Source organism: Hemibagrus wyckioides, linkage group LG22 (genome assembly GCF_019097595.1).
Source record: "Hemibagrus wyckioides isolate EC202008001 linkage group LG22, SWU_Hwy_1.0, whole genome shotgun sequence".
Lineage (NCBI taxonomy): Eukaryota > Metazoa > Chordata > Actinopteri > Siluriformes > Bagridae > Hemibagrus > Hemibagrus wyckioides.
This window is the reverse complement of record NC_080731.1, coordinates 14,967,214-14,988,207: the sequence shown is the minus strand read 5'-3', so window position 1 is coordinate 14,988,207 and position 20,994 is coordinate 14,967,214. Positions and strand designations below refer to the sequence as shown.

The 20,994-nt window shown below is 36.8% G+C and overlaps 5 non-coding genes and 2 pseudogenes across 5 annotated transcripts; all 7 read right to left on the bottom strand.

Moving 5' to 3' along the window:
- Positions 1 to 14,808: 14,808 nt before the first annotated feature.
- Positions 14,809 to 14,924, bottom strand: LOC131343839 (U5 spliceosomal RNA). The gene has a single exon (XR_009203206.1). It is a non-coding gene; the product is annotated as a U5 spliceosomal RNA (small nuclear RNA).
- LOC131343758 (uncharacterized) lies at positions 14,828 to 20,703 on the bottom strand (annotated as a pseudogene).
- On the bottom strand, positions 15,270 to 15,384 carry LOC131343827 (U5 spliceosomal RNA). Its single transcript, XR_009203195.1, has one exon. It is a non-coding gene; the product is annotated as a U5 spliceosomal RNA (small nuclear RNA).
- Positions 16,162 to 16,276, bottom strand: LOC131343846 (U5 spliceosomal RNA). Its single transcript, XR_009203211.1, has one exon. It is a non-coding gene; the product is annotated as a U5 spliceosomal RNA (small nuclear RNA).
- LOC131343888 (U5 spliceosomal RNA) lies at positions 17,061 to 17,175 on the bottom strand. Its single transcript, XR_009203251.1, has one exon. It is a non-coding gene; the product is annotated as a U5 spliceosomal RNA (small nuclear RNA).
- On the bottom strand, positions 18,153 to 18,267 carry LOC131343816 (U5 spliceosomal RNA). Its single transcript, XR_009203184.1, has one exon. It is a non-coding gene; the product is annotated as a U5 spliceosomal RNA (small nuclear RNA).
- LOC131343809 (U2 spliceosomal RNA) lies at positions 18,563 to 18,728 on the bottom strand (annotated as a pseudogene).
- Positions 20,704 to 20,994: the final 291 nt, after the last annotated feature.

Here is a 20,994-nt window from a genome sequence, read left to right as displayed (position 1 = left end):
GCAGTTTTCTTTGACATTTTTCACATGTTTGTGGTCGACTATGATATGAAAAGTGATTGTTTACCTTCAAATGCAAAAATTCATAATAAAGTCATAAAAAATATGAATTTTCATATGAAACATGATTTTTTTCATCAAAGTTCAAAATTCATAAGAAACATGGAAAAAGTCATATTCCATGAAAATTCACTTAATAAAGTCAACTTTCAACATTTTTCGTCGAAATGGTTCGTTTCCTGCCTCAGCGCAGAGTGCTCTCTGCATTGTGCTTCTCTGGCGCTGAAAATGCGATTCCGCAAGTCTCAGCGCTCTACGAGCAAGGGAAAGCGGTTTTTCAGACAATCGCATGTGTGCAGCTGAATGGGGCAGTTTTCTTTGACATTTTTCACATGTTTGTGGTCGACTATGATATGAAAAGTGATTGTTTACCTTAAAATGCAAAAATTCATAATAAACATAAGAAAGTCATAAAAAATATGAATTTTCATATGAAACATGATTTTTTTCATCAAAGTTCAAAATTCATAAGAAACATGGAAAAAGTCATATTCCATGAAAATTCACTTAATAAAGTCAACTTTCAACATTTTTCATCGAAATGGCTCGTTTCCTGCCTCAGCGCAGAGTGCTCTCTGCATTGTGCTTCTCTGGCGCTGAAAATGCGATTCCGCAAGTCTCAGCGCTCTACGAGCAAGGGAAAGCGGTTTTTCAGACAATCGCATATGTGCAGCTGAATGGGGCAGTTTTCTTTGACATTTGTCACATGTTTGTGGTCGACTATGATATGAAATGTGATTGTTTACCTTACAATGCAACAATTCATAAGAAAGTCATAAAAAATATGAATTTTCATATGAAACATGATTTTTTTCATCAAAGTTCAAAATTCATAAGAAACATGGAAAAAGTCATATTCCATGAAAATTCACTTAATAAAGTCAACTTTCAACATTTTTCATCGAAATTGTTCGTTTCCTGCCTCAGCGCAGAGTGCTCTCTGCATTGTGCTTCTCTGGCGCTGAAAATGCGATTCCGCAAGTCTCAGCGCTCTACGAGCAAGGGAAAGCGGTTTTTCAGACATTCGGATATGTGCAGCTGAATGGGGCAGTTTTCTTTGACATTTTTCACATGTTTGTGGTCGACTATGATATGAAAAGTGATTGTTTACCTTAAAATGCAAAAATTCATAATAAAGTCATAAAAAATATGAATTTTCATATGAAACATGATTTTTTTCATCAAAGTTCAAAATTCATAAGAAACATGGAAAAAGTCATATTCCATGAAAATTCACTTAATAAAGTCAACTTTCAACATTTTTCATCGAAATGGCTCGTTTCCTGCCTCAGCGCAGAGTGCTCTCTGCATTGTGCTTCTCTGGCGCTGAAAATGCGATTCCGCAAGTCTCAGCGCTCTACGAGCAAGGGAAAGCGGTTTTTCAGACAATCGCATGTGTGCAGCTGAATGGGGCAGTTTTCTTTGACATTTTTCACATGTTTGTGGTCGACTATGATATGAAAAGTGATTGTTTACCTTAAAATGCAAAAATTCATAATAAACTCATAAAAAATATGAATTTTCACGAGAAACAATTTTTTTCATCAAAGTTCAACAATTCATAAGAAACATGGAAAAATTCATATTCCATGAAAATTCACTTAATAAAGTCAACTTTCAACATTTTTCGTCGAAATGGTTCGTTTCCTGCCTCAGCGCAGAGTGCTCTCTGCATTGTGCTTCTCTGGCGCTGAAAATGCGATTCCGCAAGTCTCAGCGCTCTACGAGCAAGGGAAAGCGGTTTTTCAGACAATCGCATGTGTGCAGCTGAATGGGGCAGTTTTCTTTGACATTTTTCACATGTTTGTGGTCGACTATGATATGAAAAGTGATTGTTTACCTTAAAATGCAAATATTCATAATAAACATAAGAAAATCATAAAAAATATGAATTTTCATATGAAACATGATTTTTTTCATCAAAGTTCAAAATTCATAAGAAACATGGAAAAAGTCATATTCCATGAAAATTCACTTAATAAAGTCAACTTTCAACATTTTTCATCGAAATGGCTCGTTTCCTGCCTCATCGCAGAGTGCTCTCTGCATTGTGCTTCTCTGGCGCTGAAAATGCGATTCCGCAAGTCTCAGCGCTCTACGAGCAAGGGAAAGCGGTTTTTCAGACAATCGCATATGTGCAGCTGAATGGGGCAGTTTTCTTTGACATTTGTCACATGTTTGTGGTCGACTATGATTATGAAAAGTGATTGTTTACCTTACAATGCAACAATTCATAAGAAAGTCATAAAAAATATGAATTTTCATATGAAACATGATTTTTTTCATCAAGTTCAAAAATTCATAAGAAACATGGAAAAAGTCATATTCCATGAAAATTCACTTAATAAAGTCAACTTTCAACATTTTTCATCGAAATTGTTCGTTTCCTGCCTCAGCGCAGAGTGCTCTCTGCATTGTGCTTCTCTGGCGCTGAAAATGCGATTCCGCAAGTCTCAGCGCTCTACGAGCAAGGGAAAGCGGTTTTTCAGACAATCGGATATGTGCAGCTGAAAGGGGCAGTTTTCTTTGACATTTTTCACATGTTTGTGGTCGACTATGATATGAAAAGTGATTGTTTACCTTAAAATGCAAAAATTCATAATAAAGTCATAAAAAATATGAATTTTCATATGAAACATGATTTTTTTCATCAAAGTTCAAAATTCATAAGAAACATGGAAAAAGTCATATTCCATGAAAATTCACTTAATAAAGTCAACTTTCAACATTTTTCATCGAAATTGTTCGTTTCCTGCCTCAGCGCAGAGTGCTCTCTGCATTGTGCTTCTCTGGCGCTGAAAATGCGATTCCGCAAGTCTCAGCGCTCTACGAGCAAGGGAAAGCGGTTTTTCAGACAATCGCATGTGTGCAGCTGAATGGGGCAGTTTTCTTTGACATTTTTCACATGTTTGTGGTCGACTATGATATGAAAAGTGATTGTTTACCTTAAAATACAAAAATTCATAATAAACATAAGAAAATCATAAAAAATATGAATTTTCATATGAAACATGATTTTTTTCATCAAAGTTCAAAATTCATAAGAAACATGGAAAAAGTCATATTCCATGAAAATTCACTTAATAAAGTCAACTTTCAACATTTTTCATCGAAATGGCTCGTTTCCTGCCTCAGCGCAGAGTGCTCTCTGCATTGTGCTTCTCTGGCGCTGAAAATGCGATTCCGCAAGTCTCAGCGCTCTACGAGCAAGGGAAAGCGGTTTTTCAGACAATCGCATATGTGCAGCTGAATGGGGCAGTTTTCTTTGACATTTTTCACATGTTTGTGGTCGACTATGATATGAAAAGTGATTGTTTACCTTAAAATACAAAAATTCATAATAAACATAAGAAAATCATAAAAAATATGAATTTTCATATGAAACATGATTTTTTTCATCAAAGTTCAAAATTCATAAGAAACATGGAAAAAGTCATATTCCATGAAAATTCACTTAATAAAGTCAACTTTCAACATTTTTCATCGAAATTGTTCGTTTCCTGCCTCAGCGCAGAGTGCTCTCTGCATTGTGCTTCTCTGGCGCTGAAAATGCGATTCCGCAAGTCTCAGCGCTCTACGAGCAAGGGAAAGCGGTTTTTCAGACAATCGCATGTGTGCAGCTGAATGGGGCAGTTTTCTTTGACATTTTTCACATGTTTGTGGTCGACTATGATATGAAAAGTGATTGTTTACCTTAAAATACAAAAATTCATAATAAACATAAGAAAATCATAAAAAATATGAATTTTCATATGAAACATGATTTTTTTCATCAAAGTTCAAAATTCATAAGAAACATGGAAAAAGTCGTATTCCATGAAAATTCACTTAATAAAGTCAACTTTCAACATTTTTCATCGAAATTGTTCGTTTCCTGCCTCAGCGCAGAGTGCTCTCTGCATTGTGCTTCTCTGGCGCTGAAAATGCGATTCCGCAAGTCTCAGCGCTCTACGAGCAAGGGAAAGCGGTTTTTCAGACAATCGCATGTGTGCAGCTGAATGGGGCAGTTTTCTTTGACATTTTTCACGTTTGTGGTCGACTATGATATGAAAAGTGATTGTTTACCTTAAAATGCAAAAATTCATAATAAACTCATAAAAAATATGAATTTTCACGAGAAACATAATTTTTTTCATCAAAGTTCAAAATTCATAAGAAACATGGAAAAAGTCATATTCCATGAAAATTCACTTAATAAAGTCAACTTTCAACATTTTTCGTCGAAATGGTTCGTTTCCTGCCTCAGCGCAGAGTGCTCTCTGCATTGTGCTTCTCTGGCGCTGAAAATGCGATTCCGCAAGTCTCAGCGCTCTACGAGCAAGGGAAAGCGGTTTTTCAGACAATCGCATGTGTGCAGCTGAATGGGGCAGTTTACTTTGACATTTTTCACATGTTTGTGGTCGACTATGATATGAAAAGTGATTGTTTACCTTAAAATGCAAAAATTCATAATAAACTCATAAAAAATATGAATTTTCACGAGAAACATAATTTTTTTCATCACAGTTCAAAATTCATAAGAAACATGGAAAAAGTCATATTCCATGAAAATTCACTTAATAAAGTCAACTTTCAACATTTTTCATCGAAATTGTTCGTTTCCTGCCTCAGCGCAGAGTGCTCTCTGCATTGTGCTTCTCTGGCGCTGAAAATGCGATTCCGCAAGTCTCAGCGCTCTACGAGCAAGGGAAAGCGGTTTTTCAGACAATCGCATATGTGCAGCTGAATGGGGCAGTTTTCTTTGACATTTTTCACGTTTGTGGTCGACTATGATATGAAAAGTGATTGTTTACCTTCAAATGCAACAATTCATAATAAAGTCATAAAAAATATGAATTTTCATATGAAACATGATTTTTTTCATCAAAGTTCAAAATTCATAAGAAACATGGAAAATTTCATATTCCATGAAAATTCACTTAATAAAGTCAACTTTCAACATTTTTCATCGAAATTGTTCGTTTCCTGCCTCAGCGCAGAGTGCTCTCTGCATTGTGCTTCTCTGGCGCTGAAAATGCGATTCCGCAAGTCTCAGCGCTCTACGAGCAAGGGAAAGCGGTTTTTCAGACAATCGCATGTGTGCAGCTGAATGGGGCAGTTTTCTTTGACATTTTTCACATGTTTGTGGTCGACTATGATATGAAAAGTGATTGTTGACCTTAAAATGCAAAAATTCATAATAAACATAAGAAAGTCATAAAAAATATGAATTTTCATATGAAACATGATTTTTTTCATCAAAGTTCAAAATTCATAAGAAACATGGAAAAAGTCATATTCCATGAAAATTCACTTAATAAAGTCAACTTTCAACATTTTTCATCGAAATGGCTCGTTTCCTGCCTCAGCGCAGAGTGCTCTCTGCATTGTGCTTCTCTGGCGCTGAAAATGCGATTCCGCAAGTCTCAGCGCTCTACGAGCAAGGGAAAGCGGTTTTTCAGACAATCGCATATGTGCAGCTGAATGGGGCAGTTTTCTTTGACATTTTTCACATGTTTGTGGTCGACTATGATATGAAAAGTGATTGTTTGCCTTAAAATGCAAAAATTCATAAGAAAGTCATAAAAAATATGAATTTTCATATGAAACATGATTTTTTTCATCAAAGTTCAAAATTCATAAGAAACATGGAAAAAGTCATATTCCATGAAAATTCACTTAATAAAGTCAACTTTCAACATTTTTCATCGAAATGGCTCGTTTCCTGCCTCAGCGCAGAGTGCTCTCTGCATTGTGCTTCTCTGGCGCTGAAAATGCGATTCCGCAAGTCTCAGCGCTCTACGAGCAAGGGAAAGCGGTTTTTCAGACAATCGCATATGTGCAGCTGAATGGGGCAGTTTTCTTTGACATTTTTCACATGTTTGTGGTCGACTATGATATGAAAAGTGATTGTTTACCTTAAAATGCAAAAATTCATAATAAACTCATAAAAAATATGAATTTTCACGAGAAACATAATTTTTTTCATCAAAGTTCAAAATTCATAAGAAACATGGAAAAAGTCATATTCCATGAAAATTCACTTAATAAAGTCAACTTTCAACATTTTTCATCGAAATTGTTCGTTTCCTGCCTCAGCGCAGAGTGCTCTCTGCATTGTGCTTCTCTGGCGCTGAAAATGCGATTCCGCAAGTCTCAGCGCTCTACGAGCAAGGGAAAGCGGTTTTTCAGACAATCGCATGTGTGCAGCTGAATGGGGCAGTTTTCTTTGACATTTTTCACATGTTTGTGGTCGACTATGATATGAAAAGTGATTGTTTACCTTAAAATGCAAAAATTCATAATAAAGTCATAAAAAATATGAATTTTCATATGAAACATGATTTTTTTCATCAAAGTTCAAAATTCATAAGAAACATGGAAAAAGTCATATTCCATGAAAATTCACTTAATAAAGTCAACTTTCAACATTTTTCATCGAAATTGTTCGTTTCCTGCCTCAGCGCAGAGTGCTCTCTGCATTGTGCTTCTCTGGCGCTGAAAATGCGATTCCGCAAGTCTCAGCGCTCTACGAGCAAGGGAAAGCGGTTTTTCAGACAATCGCATGTGTGCAGCTGAATGGGGCAGTTTTCTTTGACATTTTTCACATGTTTGTGGTCGACTATGATATGAAAAGTGATTGTTTACCTTAAAATGCAAAAATTCATAATAAACATAAGAAAGTCATAAAAAATATGAATTTTCATATGAAACATGATTTTTTTCATCAAAGTTCAAAATTCATAAGAAACATGGAAAAAGTCATATTCCATGAAAATTCACTTAATAAAGTCAACTTTCAACATTTTTCATCGAAATGGCTCGTTTCCTGCCTCAGCGCAGAGTGCTCTCTGCATTGTGCTTCTCTGGCGCTGAAAATGCGATTCCGCAAGTCTCAGCGCTCTACGAGCAAGGGAAAGCGGTTTTTCAGACAATCGCATATGTGCAGCTGAATGGGGCAGTTTTCTTTGACATTTTTCACATGTTTGTGGTCGACTATGATATGAAAAGTGATTGTTTACCTTCAAATGCAAAAATTCATAATAAAGTCATAAAAAATATGAATTTTCATATGAAACATGATTTTTTTCATCAAAGTTCAAAATTCATAAGAAACATGGAAAAAGTCATATTCCATGAAAATTCACTTAATAAAGTCAACTTTCAACATTTTTCATCGAAATTGTTCGTTTCCTGCCTCAGCGCAGAGTGCTCTCTGCATTGTGCTTCTCTGGCGCTGAAAATGCGATTCCGCAAGTCTCAGCGCTCTACGAGCAAGGGAAAGCGGTTTTTCAGACAATCGCATGTGTGCAGCTGAATGGGGCAGTTTTCTTTGACATTTTTCACATGTTTGTGGTCGACTATGATATGAAAAGTGATTGTTTACCTTAAAATGCAAAAATTCATAATAAACTCATAAAAAATATGAATTTTCACGAGAAACATAATTTTTTTCATCAAAGTTCAAAATTCATAAGAAACATGGAAAAAGTCATATTCCATGAAAATTCACTTAATAAAGTCAACTTTCAACATTTTTCGTCGAAATGGTTCGTTTCCTGCCTCAGCGCAGAGTGCTCTCTGCATTGTGCTTCTCTGGCGCTGAAAATGCGATTCCGCAAGTCTCAGCGCTCTACGAGCAAGGGAAAGCGGTTTTTCAGACAATCGCATATGTGCAGCTGAATGGGGCAGTTTTCTTTGACATTTTTCACATGTTTGTGGTCGACTATGATATGAAAAGTGATTGTTTACCTTAAAATGCAAAAATTCATAATAAAGTCATAAAAAATATGAATTTTCATATGAAACATGATTTTTTTCATCAAAGTTCAAAATTCATAAGAAACATGGAAAAAGTCATATTCCATGAAAATTCACTTAATAAAGTCAACTTTCAACATTTTTCATCGAAATTGTTCGTTTCCTGCCTCAGCGCAGAGTGCTCTCTGCATTGTGCTTCTCTGGCGCTGAAAATGCGATTCCGCAAGTCTCAGCGCTCTACGAGCAAGGGAAAGCGGTTTTTCAGACAATCGCATGTGTGCAGCTGAATGGGGCAGTTTTCTTTGACATTTTTCACATGTTTGTGGTCGACTATGATATGAAAAGTGATTGTTTACCTTAAAATGCAAAAATTCATAATAAAGTCATAAAAAATATGAATTTTCATATGAAACATGATTTTTTTCATCAAAGTTCAAAATTCATAAGAAACATGGAAAAAGTCATATTCCATGAAAATTCACTTAATAAAGTCAACTTTCAACATTTTTCATCGAAATTGTTCGTTTCCTGCCTCAGCGCAGAGTGCTCTCTGCATTGTGCTTCTCTGGCGCTGAAAATGCGATTCCGCAAGTCTCAGCGCTCTACGAGCAAGGGAAAGCGGTTTTTCAGACAATCGCATGTGTGCAGCTGAATGGGGCAGTTTTCTTTGACATTTTTCACATGTTTGTGGTCGACTATGATATGAAAAGTGATTGTTTACCTTAAAATGCAAAAATTCATAATAAACATAAGAAAGTCATAAAAAATATGAATTTTCATATGAAACATGATTTTTTTCATCAAAGTTCAAAATTCATAAGAAACATGGAAAAAGTCATATTCCATGAAAATTCACTTAATAAAGTCAACTTTCAACATTTTTCATCGAAATGGCTCGTTTCCTGCCTCAGCGCAGAGTGCTCTCTGCATTGTGCTTCTCTGGCGCTGAAAATGCGATTCCGCAAGTCTCAGCGCTCTACGAGCAAGGGAAAGCGGTTTTTCAGACAATCGCATATGTGCAGCTGAATGGGGCAGTTTTCTTTGACATTTTTCACATGTTTGTGGTCGACTATGATATGAAAAGTGATTGTTTACCTTCAAATGCAAAAATTCATAATAAAGTCATAAAAAATATGAATTTTCATATGAAACATGATTTTTTTCATCAAAGTTCAAAATTCATAAGAAACATGGAAAAAGTCATATTCCATGAAAATTCACTTAATAAAGTCAACTTTCAACATTTTTCATCGAAATTGTTCGTTTCCTGCCTCAGCGCAGAGTGCTCTCTGCATTGTGCTTCTCTGGCGCTGAAAATGCGATTCCGCAAGTCTCAGCGCTCTACGAGCAAGGGAAAGCGGTTTTTCAGACAATCGCATGTGTGCAGCTGAATGGGGCAGTTTTCTTTGACATTTTTCACATGTTTGTGGTCGACTATGATATGAAAAGTGATTGTTTACCTTAAAATACAAAAATTTATAATAAACATAAGAAAATCATAAAAAATATGAATTTTCATGTGAAACATGATTTTTTTCATCAAAGTTCAAAATTCATAAGAAACATGGAAAAAGTCATATTCCATGAAAATTCACTTAATAAAGTCAACTTTCAACATTTTTCATCGAAATGGCTCGTTTCCTGCCTCAGCGCAGAGTGCTCTCTGCATTGTGCTTCTCTGGCGCTGAAAATGCGATTCCGCAAGTCTCAGCGCTCTACGAGCAAGGGAAAGCGGTTTTTCAGACAATCGCATATGTGCAGCTGAATGGGGCAGTTTTCTTTGACATTTTTCACATGTTTGTGGTCGACTATGATATGAAAAGTGATTGTTTACCTTAAAATACAAAAATTCATAATAAACATAAGAAAATCATAAAAAATATGAATTTTCATATGAAACATGATTTTTTTCATCAAAGTTCAAAATTCATAAGAAACATGGAAAAAGTCATATTCCATGAAAATTCACTTAATAAAGTCAACTTTCAACATTTTTCATCGAAATGGCTCGTTTCCTGCCTCAGCGCAGAGTGCTCTCTGCATTGTGCTTCTCTGGCGCTGAAAATGCGATTCCGCAAGTCTCAGCGCTCTACGAGCAAGGGAAAGCGGTTTTTCAGACAATCGCATATGTGCAGCTGAATGGGGCAGTTTTCTTTGACATTTTTCACATGTTTGTGGTCGACTATGATATGAAAAGTGATTGTTTACCTTCAACTGCAAAAATTCATAATAAAGTCATAAAAAATATGAATTTTCATATGAAACATGATTTTTTTCATCAAAGTTCAAAATTCATAAGAAACATGGAAAAAGTCATATTCCATGAAAATTCACTTAATAAAGTCAACTTTCAACATTTTTCATCGAAATGGCTCGTTTCCTGCCTCATCGCAGAGTGCTCTCTGCATTGTGCTTCTCTGGCGCTGAAAATGCGATTCCGCAAGTCTCAGCGCTCTACGAGCAAGGGAAAGCGGTTTTTCAGACAATCGCATGTGTGCAGCTGAATGGGGCAGTTTTCTTTGACATTTTTCACATGTTTGTGGTCGACTATGATATGAAAAGTGATTGTTTACCTTAAAATGCAAAAATTCATAATAAACTCATAAAAAATATGAATTTTCACGAGAAACAATTTTTTTCATCAAAGTTCAAAATTCATAAGAAACATGGAAAAAGTCATATTCCATGAAAATTCACTTAATAAAGTCAACTTTCATCATTTTTCATCGAAATTGTTCGTTTCCTGCCTCAGCGCAGAGTGCTCTCTGCATTGTGCTTCTCTGGCGCTGAAAATGCGATTCCGCAAGTCTCAGCGCTCTACGAGCAAGGGAAAGCGTTTTTTCAGACAATCGCATGAGTGCAGCTGAATGGGGCAGTTTTCTTTGACATTTTTCACATGTTTGTGGTCGACTATGATATGAAAAGTGATTGTTTACCTTAAAATACAAAAATTCATAATAAACATAAGTAAATCATAAAAAATATGAATTTTCATATGAAACATGATTTTTTTCATCAAAGTTCAAAATTCATAAGAAACATGGAAAAAGTCATATTCCATGAAAATTCACTTAAGTCAACTTTCAACATTTTTCATCGAAATGGCTCGTTTCCTGCCTCAGCGCAGAGTGCTCTCTGCATTGTGCTTCTCTGGCGCTGAAAATGCGATTCCGCAAGTCTCAGCGCTCTACGAGCAAGGGAAAGCGGTTTTTCAGACAATCGCATGTGTGCAGCTGAATGGGGCAGTTTTCTTTGACATTTTTCACATGTTTGTGGTCGACTATGATATGAAAAGTGATTGTTTACCTTAAAATACAAAAATTCATAATAAACATAAGAAAATCATAAAAAATATGAATTTTCATATGAAACATGATTTTTTTCATCAAAGTTCAAAATTCATAAGAAACATGGAAAAAGTCATATTCCATGAAAATTCACTTAATAAAGTCAACTTTCAACATTTTTCATCGAAATTGTTCGTTTCCTGCCTCAGCGCAGAGTGCTCTCTGCATTGTGCTTCTCTGGCGCTGAAAATGCGATTCCGCAAGTCTCAGCGCTCTACGAGCAAGGGAAAGCGGTTTTTCAGACAATCGCATGTGTGCAGCTGAATGGGGCAGTTTTCTTTGACATTTTTCACATGTTTGTGGTCGACTATGATATGAAAAGTGATTACCTTAAAATACAAAAATTCATAATAAACATAAGAAAATCATAAAAAACATGAATTTTCATATGAAACATGATTTTTTTCATCAAAGTTCAAAATTCATAAGAAACATGGAAAAAGTCATATTCCATGAAAATTCACTTAATAAAGTCAACTTTCAACATTTTTCAACGAAATTGTTCGTTTCCTGTCTCAGCGCATAGTGCTCTCTGCATTGTGCTTCTCTGGCGCTGAAAATGCGATTCCGCAAGTCTCAGCGCTCTACGAGCAAGGGAAAGCGGTTTTTCAGACAATCGCATGTGTGCAGCTGAATGGGGCAGTTTTCTTTGACATTTTTCACATGTTTGTGGTCGACTATGATATGAAAAGTGATTGTTTACCTTAAAATGCAAAAATTCATAATAAACTCATAAAAAATATGAATTTTCACGAGAAACATAATTTTTTTCATCAAAGTTCAACAATTCATAAGAAACATGGAAAAAGTCATATTCCATGAAAATTCACTTAATAAAGTCAACTTTCAACATTTTTCGTCGAAATGGTTCGTTTCCTGCCTCAGCGCAGAGTGCTCTCTGCATTGTGCTTCTCTGGCGCTGAAAATGCGATTCCGCAAGTCTCAGCGCTCTACGAGCAAGGGAAAGCGGTTTTTCAGACAATCGCATATGTGCAGCTGAATGGGGCAGTTTTCTTTGACATTTTTCACATGTTTGTGGTCGACTATGATATGAAAAGTGATTGTTTACCTTCAAATGCAAAAATTCATAATAAAGTCATAAAAAATATGAATTTTCATATGAAACATGATTTTTTTCATCAAAGTTCAAAATTCATAAGAAACATGGAAAAAGTCATATTCCATGAAAATTCACTTAATAAAGTCAACTTTCAACATTTTTCATCGAAATGGCTCGTTTCCTGCCTCATCGCAGAGTGCTCTCTGCATTGTGCTTCTCTGGCGCTGAAAATGCGATTCCGCAAGTCTCAGCGCTCTACGAGCAAGGGAAAGCGGTTTTTCAGACAATCGCATGTGTGCAGCTGAATGGGGCAGTTTTCTTTGACATTTTTCACATGTTTGTGGTCGACTATGATATGAAAAGTGATTGTTTACCTTAAAATGCAAAAATTCATAATAAACTCATAAAAAATATGAATTTTCACGAGAAACAATTTTTTTCATCAAAGTTCAAAATTCATAAGAAACATGGAAAAAGTCATATTCCATGAAAATTCACTTAATAAAGTCAACTTTCATCATTTTTCATCGAAATTGTTCGTTTCCTGCCTCAGCGCAGAGTGCTCTCTGCATTGTGCTTCTCTGGCGCTGAAAATGCGATTCCGCAAGTCTCAGCGCTCTACGAGCAAGGGAAAGCGTTTTTTCAGACAATCGCATGAGTGCAGCTGAATGGGGCAGTTTTCTTTGACATTTTTCACATGTTTGTGGTCGACTATGATATGAAAAGTGATTGTTTACCTTAAAATACAAAAATTCATAATAAACATAAGTAAATCATAAAAAATATGAATTTTCATATGAAACATGATTTTTTTCATCAAAGTTCAAAATTCATAAGAAACATGGAAAAAGTCATATTCCATGAAAATTCACTTAAGTCAACTTTCAACATTTTTCATCGAAATGGCTCGTTTCCTGCCTCAGCGCAGAGTGCTCTCTGCATTGTGCTTCTCTGGCGCTGAAAATGCGATTCCGCAAGTCTCAGCGCTCTACGAGCAAGGGAAAGCGGTTTTTCAGACAATCGCATGTGTGCAGCTGAATGGGGCAGTTTACTTTGACATTTTTCACATGTTTGTGGTCGACTATGATATGAAAAGTGATTGTTTACCTTAAAATGCAAAAATTCATAATAAACTCATAAAAAATATGAATTTTCATATGAAACATGATTTTTTTCATCAAAGTTCAAAATTCATAAGAAACATGGAAAAAGTCATATTCCATGAAAATTCACTTAATAAAGTCAACTTTCAACATTTTTCATCGAAATGGCTCGTTTCCTGCCTCAGCGCAGAGTGCTCTCTGCATTGTGCTTCTCTGGCGCTGAAAATGCGATTCCGCAAGTCTCAGCGCTCTACGAGCAAGGGAAAGCGGTTTTTCAGACAATCGCATATGTGCAGCTGAATGGGGCAGTTTTCTTTGACATTTTTCACATGTTTGTGGTCGACTATGATATGAAAAGTGATTGTTTACCTTAAAATGCAAAAATTCATAATAAACTCATAAAAAATATGAATTTTCACGAGAAACATAATTTTTTTCATCAAAGTTCAACAATTCATAAGAAACATGGAAAAAGTCATATTCCATGAAAATTCACTTAATAAAGTCAACTTTCAACATTTTTCATCGAAATTGTTCGTTTCCTGCCTCAGCGCAGAGTGCTCTCTGCATTGTGCTTCTCTGGCGCTGAAAATGCGATTCCGCAAGTCTCAGCGCTCTACGAGCAAGGGAAAGCGGTTTTTCAGACAATCGCATGTGTGCAGCTGAATGGGGCAGTTTTCTTTGACTTTTCTCACGTGTGTGGTCGACTATCATATGAAACGTGATTATTTACTTTCAAATGCAGAAATTCATAATAAACATTGGAAAGTCATAAATAATATGAATTTTAATTTGAAAAATATTTTTTTTCATAAAAGTTCAAAAATTCATAAGAAACATAGTAAAGTCATAAAAAATATGAATTTTGATATGATATATGATTTTTTTCATCAAATTGCAATTATTCATAATAACCCTGGAAAATGTGCTCTCTGCATTGTGCGTCTCTGTTGCTGAAATTGCGATTCCACAAGTCTCAGCGTCCTACGAGCAAGTTTCTCTTGTTTCCCGGTATTTCAGACACGCATGTGTGCAGCTGACTGGGGCAGTTTTCTGTGACTTTTTGACGTTTGGGTCAACTATGATATGAAATGTGATTGATTACTTTAAAATGTCAAAATTCCTGAGAAACATAGGAAAGTAATAGAAATATGAATTTTGGTATTTTTAGTCTTCTCAAGGCCAGACTAAGGATTGTAACGTGAACCCAGACCAAGGCCAAAAAGCCCGACCAGTGAACACAATAGATCCTAGCTAAAAAGCCTGAGAAGCGATCCTATACAAACCCCATTCCATCTATTCTCCTTCTCAAAACCCACTCAAAGCCCAAATCCAGACCAGAGAACACTTGATCTTAGCCAAAAGGTCGAAAAGCAATAAACTTTCATTTCTTCTTCTTAACGGACAGCCTCAGGCCACACCTATACAGGCATGCATAAAGTCACATAACCAAATAAGACCCAACTCCTGGAAAATACCCATTTAACATTGACACATACACAGCTTTACCAGAACAAAGCTCATAAAAATACATCAAACTCTTTGATGTTCCTCTCCACAAAAACCTTTAGTAAAAAAGCAAAAGATTTACACATGACTTAAGAGAAACCAGAGCTATAAAGAAAATAAAATGAGCAGCACTAGGAAACCCTTGTTGGAGAAACACAATGCTCGATGAGGGTAAGGCCGGCCCCTTTTTTTATATTTCTTTTTTTTTTTATATCCTTTCCGTCACACTCGCCGTCTCAAAGCCAGACTAAGAAGGGCAATATGAATACAGTCACAGCCCAAAACCAGACCAGAGATCACTTGATCTTAGCCAAAAGGCTGAATTGCAATAAACTTTTATCTCTTCTGCTTAACGGATAGCCTCAGGCCACACCTATACAGGCATGCATGAAGTCACATAACCAAATAAGACCCAAATCCTGGAAACTACCCACTTAACACTGAAACATACATAACTTCGCCAGGGCAAATCTCACAAAAATACATCAAACTCATGGACAATCCTCTCCACAGAAATCTTTAGCAAAAGGCGAAAGATTTATGCAAGAATTAAGAGAAACCAAAGCTATATAAAATAAAATAAAATAAAATAAAAATACCCCCCCCCAGACCCGGCAACACAATAGATCCTAGCTAAAAAGCCTGAGAAGCGATCCTACACAAACCCCATTCTATCTATTCTCCTTCTCAAACCCAGTCAAAGCCCAAAACCAGACCAGAGAACACTTGATCTTAGCCAAAAGGCCAAGAAGCAATAAACATTTATCTCCTCTGCTTAACGGACAACCTCAGGCCAAACCTATACAAGTATGCATAAAGTCACATAACCAAATAAGACACAACTCCTAAAAACTACCCATTTAACATTGAAGTATACACAGCTTTGCTAGAGCACAGCTCACAAAAACACATGAAACTCATTGATGTTCCTCTCCACAGAAACCATTAGAAAAAAAGCAATAGATTTATGCATGACTTAAGAGAAACCAGAGCTATAAAAGAAAAAGAGAGAGCAGCACCAGGAAACCCTTGTTGGAGAAACACAATGCTCGATGAGGGTAAAGCCAGCCCCTTTTTTTTTTCTTTCATTTTTTTTTTTTTATATCCTTTCCGTCACACTCGCCTTCTCAAAGCCAGACTAAGAAGGGCAATGTGAATACAGTCACAGCCCATAGCCAGACCAGAGAACACTTGATCTTAGCCAGAAAGGCCGAAAAGCAATTAATTTTTATCTCTTCTGCTTAATGGACAGCCTCAGGCCACACCTATATAGGCATGCATAAAGTCACATAAGCAAATAAGACCCAACTCCTGGAAACTCCCCATTTAACATTGAAGCATACACAGCATTGCCAGAACAAAGCACAAGTAAATACATTAAACTAAATGATGTTCCACTCCACGGAAATCTTTAACAAAAGACGAAAGATTCATGCATGACTTAAGAGAAACCACAGCTATAAAGGAAAAAACCCAAGCAGCACCAGGAAACCCTTGTCGGAGAAACACAATGCTCGATGAGGGTAAGGCCGGCCCCTTGGGTTGGTTGAGTGGAGAAAGGGTGGGGAAAGTTTGACGAGAAACAACTGACAGTGGTGAGCAGAAGCAGGTGTAGATAGGCTAGGGAACAGGGCAGGTTGAATGCAGACATAATTTGGTAAGTAAGTAAGTAAGTAAGTCAATAAATCAGTAAATCAGTAATTGATTCTCCTTCATTTTACATTAGAAAACGGTGCACCAAGACTAGAAGTACTGCAATACCAGGCTGATCCGCGGAGCGGACATAGCAAGCCCCTTTTCCGGCTCCCAGCTTTACAAATCTGTTCAATTTAGAGGACGTAGGAGTTATTGAACTGATAAGAACAGATTTTTTTTTCCAATCTAAATCCTACCCATATCCATACCTCACCATTCACCTTCTCAAGGCCAGACCAAGGATTGTAACGTGAACCCAGACCTTGGCCAAAAAGCCAGACCAGTGAACACAATAGATCCTAGCTAAAAAGCCTGAGAAGCGATCCTACACAAACCCCATTCCATCTATTCTCCTTCTCAAACCCAGTCAAAGCCCAAAACCAGACCAGAGAACACTTGATCTTAGCCAAAAGGCCAAGAAGCATTAAACTTTTATCTCCTCTGCTTAACGGACAACCTCAGGCCAAACCTATACAAGCATGCATAAAGTCACATAAGCTAATAAGACCCAACTCCTGGAAACTACCCATTTAACATTGAAGCATACACAGCTTTGCCAGAGCAAAGCTCACAAAAATACATCAAACTCATGGACGATCCTCTCCACGGAAATCTTTAGCAAAAGGCGAAAGATTTATGCATGACTTAAGAGAAACCAGAGATATAAAGAAAAATAGCCGAGTAGCACCAGGAAACCCTTGTCGAAACAAACGCATGTGTGCAGCTGAATGGGGCAGTTTACTTTGACTTTTTTCACATGTTGGTGTTGACTATGATATGAAATGTGATTGTTTACTTTAAAATGCAAAAATTCATAATAAACATAGGAAAGTGATAAAATTATGAATTTTGGTATTTTTAGTCTTGTAAAGGCCAGACTAAGGATTCTAAAGTGTACCCAGACCAAGGCCAAAAAGCCAGACCAGTGAACACAATAGATCCTAGCTAAAAAGCCTGAGAAGTGATCCTACACAAACCCCAATCCATCTATTCTCCTTCTCATATCCAGTCAAAGCCCAAAACCAGACCAGAGAACACTTGATCTTAGCCAAAAGGCCAAGAAGCAATAAACATTTATCTCCTCTGCTTAACGGACAACCTCAGGCCACACCTGTTCAGGTATGCATAAAGTCACATAAGCAAATAAGACCCAACTCCTGGAAACTACCCATATAACATATACACAGTTTTACCAGAGCACAGCTCATAAAAATACATCAAACTCTTTGATGTTTCTCTCCACAATAATCATTAGTAAAAACCAAAAGATTTATGCATGACTCAAAAGAAACCAGAGCTATAAAGAAAAAAAGGCAAGCAGCACCAGGAAACCCTTGTCGGAGAAACACAATGCTCGATGAGGGTAAGGCCGGCCCCTTTTTTTTCTTTCGGTTTTTTTTATTACCATTCCGTCACACTCGTCGTCTCAAAGCCAGACTAAGAAGGGCAATGTGAATACAGTCACAGCCCAAAGCCAGACCAGACAACACTTGATATAAGCCAAAAGACCAAAAAGTAATAAACTTTTATCTCTTCTGCTTAACGGACAGCCTCAGGCCACACCTATACAGGCATGCATAAAGTCACAACCAAATAAGACCCAACTCCTGGAAACTACCCATTTAACATTGAAGCATACACAGCTTTGCCAGAACAAAGCTCATAAAAATACATCAAACTCATAGACAATCCTCTTCACGGAAACCTTTAGTAAAAGGCAAAAGACTTATATAAGATTTAAGAGAAACCAAAGCTATAAAGAAAAAATACTGAGTAGCCCCAGGAAACCCTTGTCGGAGAAACACAATGCTCGATGAGGGTAAGGCTGGCCCCTTGGGGTGGTTGAGTGGAGCAAGGGTGGGGAAAGGTTGACGAGCAACAACTGACAGTGGTGAGCAGAAGGAGGTGAAGGGGAACAGGGCGGGTTGGCGGCTAGGGAACAGGGCGGGTTGAATGCAGACATAATTTGGTAAGTAAGTAATTAAGTAAGTAAGTAAGTAAGTCAGTAAATCAGTAATTCAGCAATTGATTCTCCTTCATTTTACATTAGAAAACGGTGCACCAAGCCTGGAAGTACTGCAATTCCAGGCCGATCCGCGGAGCGGACGTAGCAAGCCCCTTTTCCGGCTCCCAACTCTAAAAATCTGTTTAATATAGAGGACGTATGAGATATTAAACTGATAAGAACAGATTTTTTTTTTCCAATCCAAATCCTACCCATATCCATACCTAACCATTCACCTTCTCAAGGCCAGACTAAGGATTGTAACTTGAACCCAGACCAAGGCCAAAAAGCCAGACCAGTGAACACAATAGATCCTAGCTAAAAAGCCTGAGAAGCGATCCTACACAATCCCCATTCTATCTATTCTCCTTCTCAAACCCATTCAAAGCCCAAAACCAGACCAGAGAACACTTGATCTTAGCCAAAAGGCCAAGAAGCAATAAACTTTTACCTCCTCTGCTTAACGGACAACCTCAGGCCACAACTATACAGGATATGTAGATATGATATGTAAGTGTTTACATTAAAATGCCAAAATTCATAAGATATATGGGAAAGTCATAAAAAATTTGAATTTTGATATGAAACATGATTTTTTACATGAAAGTGCAAAAATTCATAAGAAACGTGGAAACAGTGATATTCCAGGAAAATTCACTTACCAAAGTCAACTTTCATCATTTTTCATCGAACTGGCTCGGTTCCTGCCTCAGCGCAGAGTGCTCTCTGCATTGTGCTTCTCTGGCGCTGAAAATGCGATTCCGCAAGTCTCAGCGCTCTACGAGCAAGGGAAAGCGGTTTTTCAGACAAACGCATGTGTGCAGCTGAATGGGGCAGTTTTCTTTGACTGTTTTCACATATTTGGGGTGAACTATATTATGAAATGGGATTGTTTACATTTTATGGACCACCTACTGACCCATCCACGGAATTCAACGGCATGGGTGAAGGGATCTCATATTCTACCTTTCCTTTGCGTTTCTAGATGACTTTGCTTCATTTATTAAAATTCGGATTCATTCTTTGAGCTCTGTGTATAATGATAATCTGACTCCAGTTAATAATTAATATAAGTATAATCTGATGCTCATAACAATTTAGAGGGTTGACTATTCTTAATTTATTAAGTCGAGGCTACTCCATTCCAACATAAACCTAGGTTTCTCCGTTCCGATTTAATTTCACATGCTAAGATGAAAGAAGTGTATAATAATGATTTTCATAGGCTCAGAATAAGTTAAAATTAACAATTTTAATAGGTGAAAAACGCCATAGGTGAAGGAATTCATTTCACTGACAAAACACCACTGTGTGTGAGATACTTGAATCGCATCAGCATGACCAGCTTAGTATCACTGGAAGAGAAAGGTTGTAGTAAAGTATTACATGTACAAATAACATAACTGGAAGTTTCATGACAACATGTGCGAGTGGTAAACAAAGTCTCATCCCCTTTTAAAGTCATATATCCTGTTAGGTGATCCCATTTAATGATCTGATCCTTCACTACTACACCTATAGGACGTATAGTCGTAGAGTTGAAAAATACTTGCTCTGGGTGTATAAAAGGAAAATTGGCAAAAAACCCAGTGCACTCATTCCCAGTGTATAACATCAATGTAGACAGTAATTCAGAGTATTTAATATCTTTCATCTTTTCTGATGCATACCATCTATGCAAGTCTAAAATTTCTATAAGATCATTTAAAGCATGCCTAGGTGTCTTGAGAAGACGAAGGTCTAAAATATCTTGTCTTGCAGCAGTAAATAAATCCTGTGCATATGATCTGCAGGCTAAGTCACGTTCGATGGTACGGCTTTGTTTGAATAATCTATGGCTGACCAATAGAAGCGCCTGTGCTTCAGATCTAACCGATTTGATGATATTTTCATTGCTATTGGTGGTGTTAAAAACCAGTGGCTACCTGGTTTGCCAACTAAGCTGAGAATTGTGATTGTCCTGTTATTTTGTAAGTGTTGGCAACTGAATTCACAGAGCCAAAGAGACCTGCTAAATTTCCAAACAGATCTCACTTAGAACGTACAGGTGGAATTTGGACTGCAAGCCTGCCTTTGTAATCAGAGATTAAATCATTGATTCGTGACTGTAGCTGTTTTATCATCCTAACTACAATGTTTTGCAAAAGCAGACAAAATATTTGAAATGTTATAGGTTACATGCGTCATTATCAAATTTACATCATGCAATAAAGTCTTATTAATGTTTCCCTTAATAAAACAACCTGGAAGGATTGGATATAATTTTGGGCATTGTTTAGGCTTACTATACTCACAAGTGGTCAGGTTGAAACAGTGATGTAGAGTCCATGAACAGTTTTGTGGTCCACTATAACTATTCATATCAGCCTCACATGTTCCCACACAATAAGTTCCTTCTCTTCACCTAGTCCAAATGAAGGCTTTTGGTTTGTTTTCATTCGGAACATATGATGTAAGATCAAATTTGTATTCGGTATA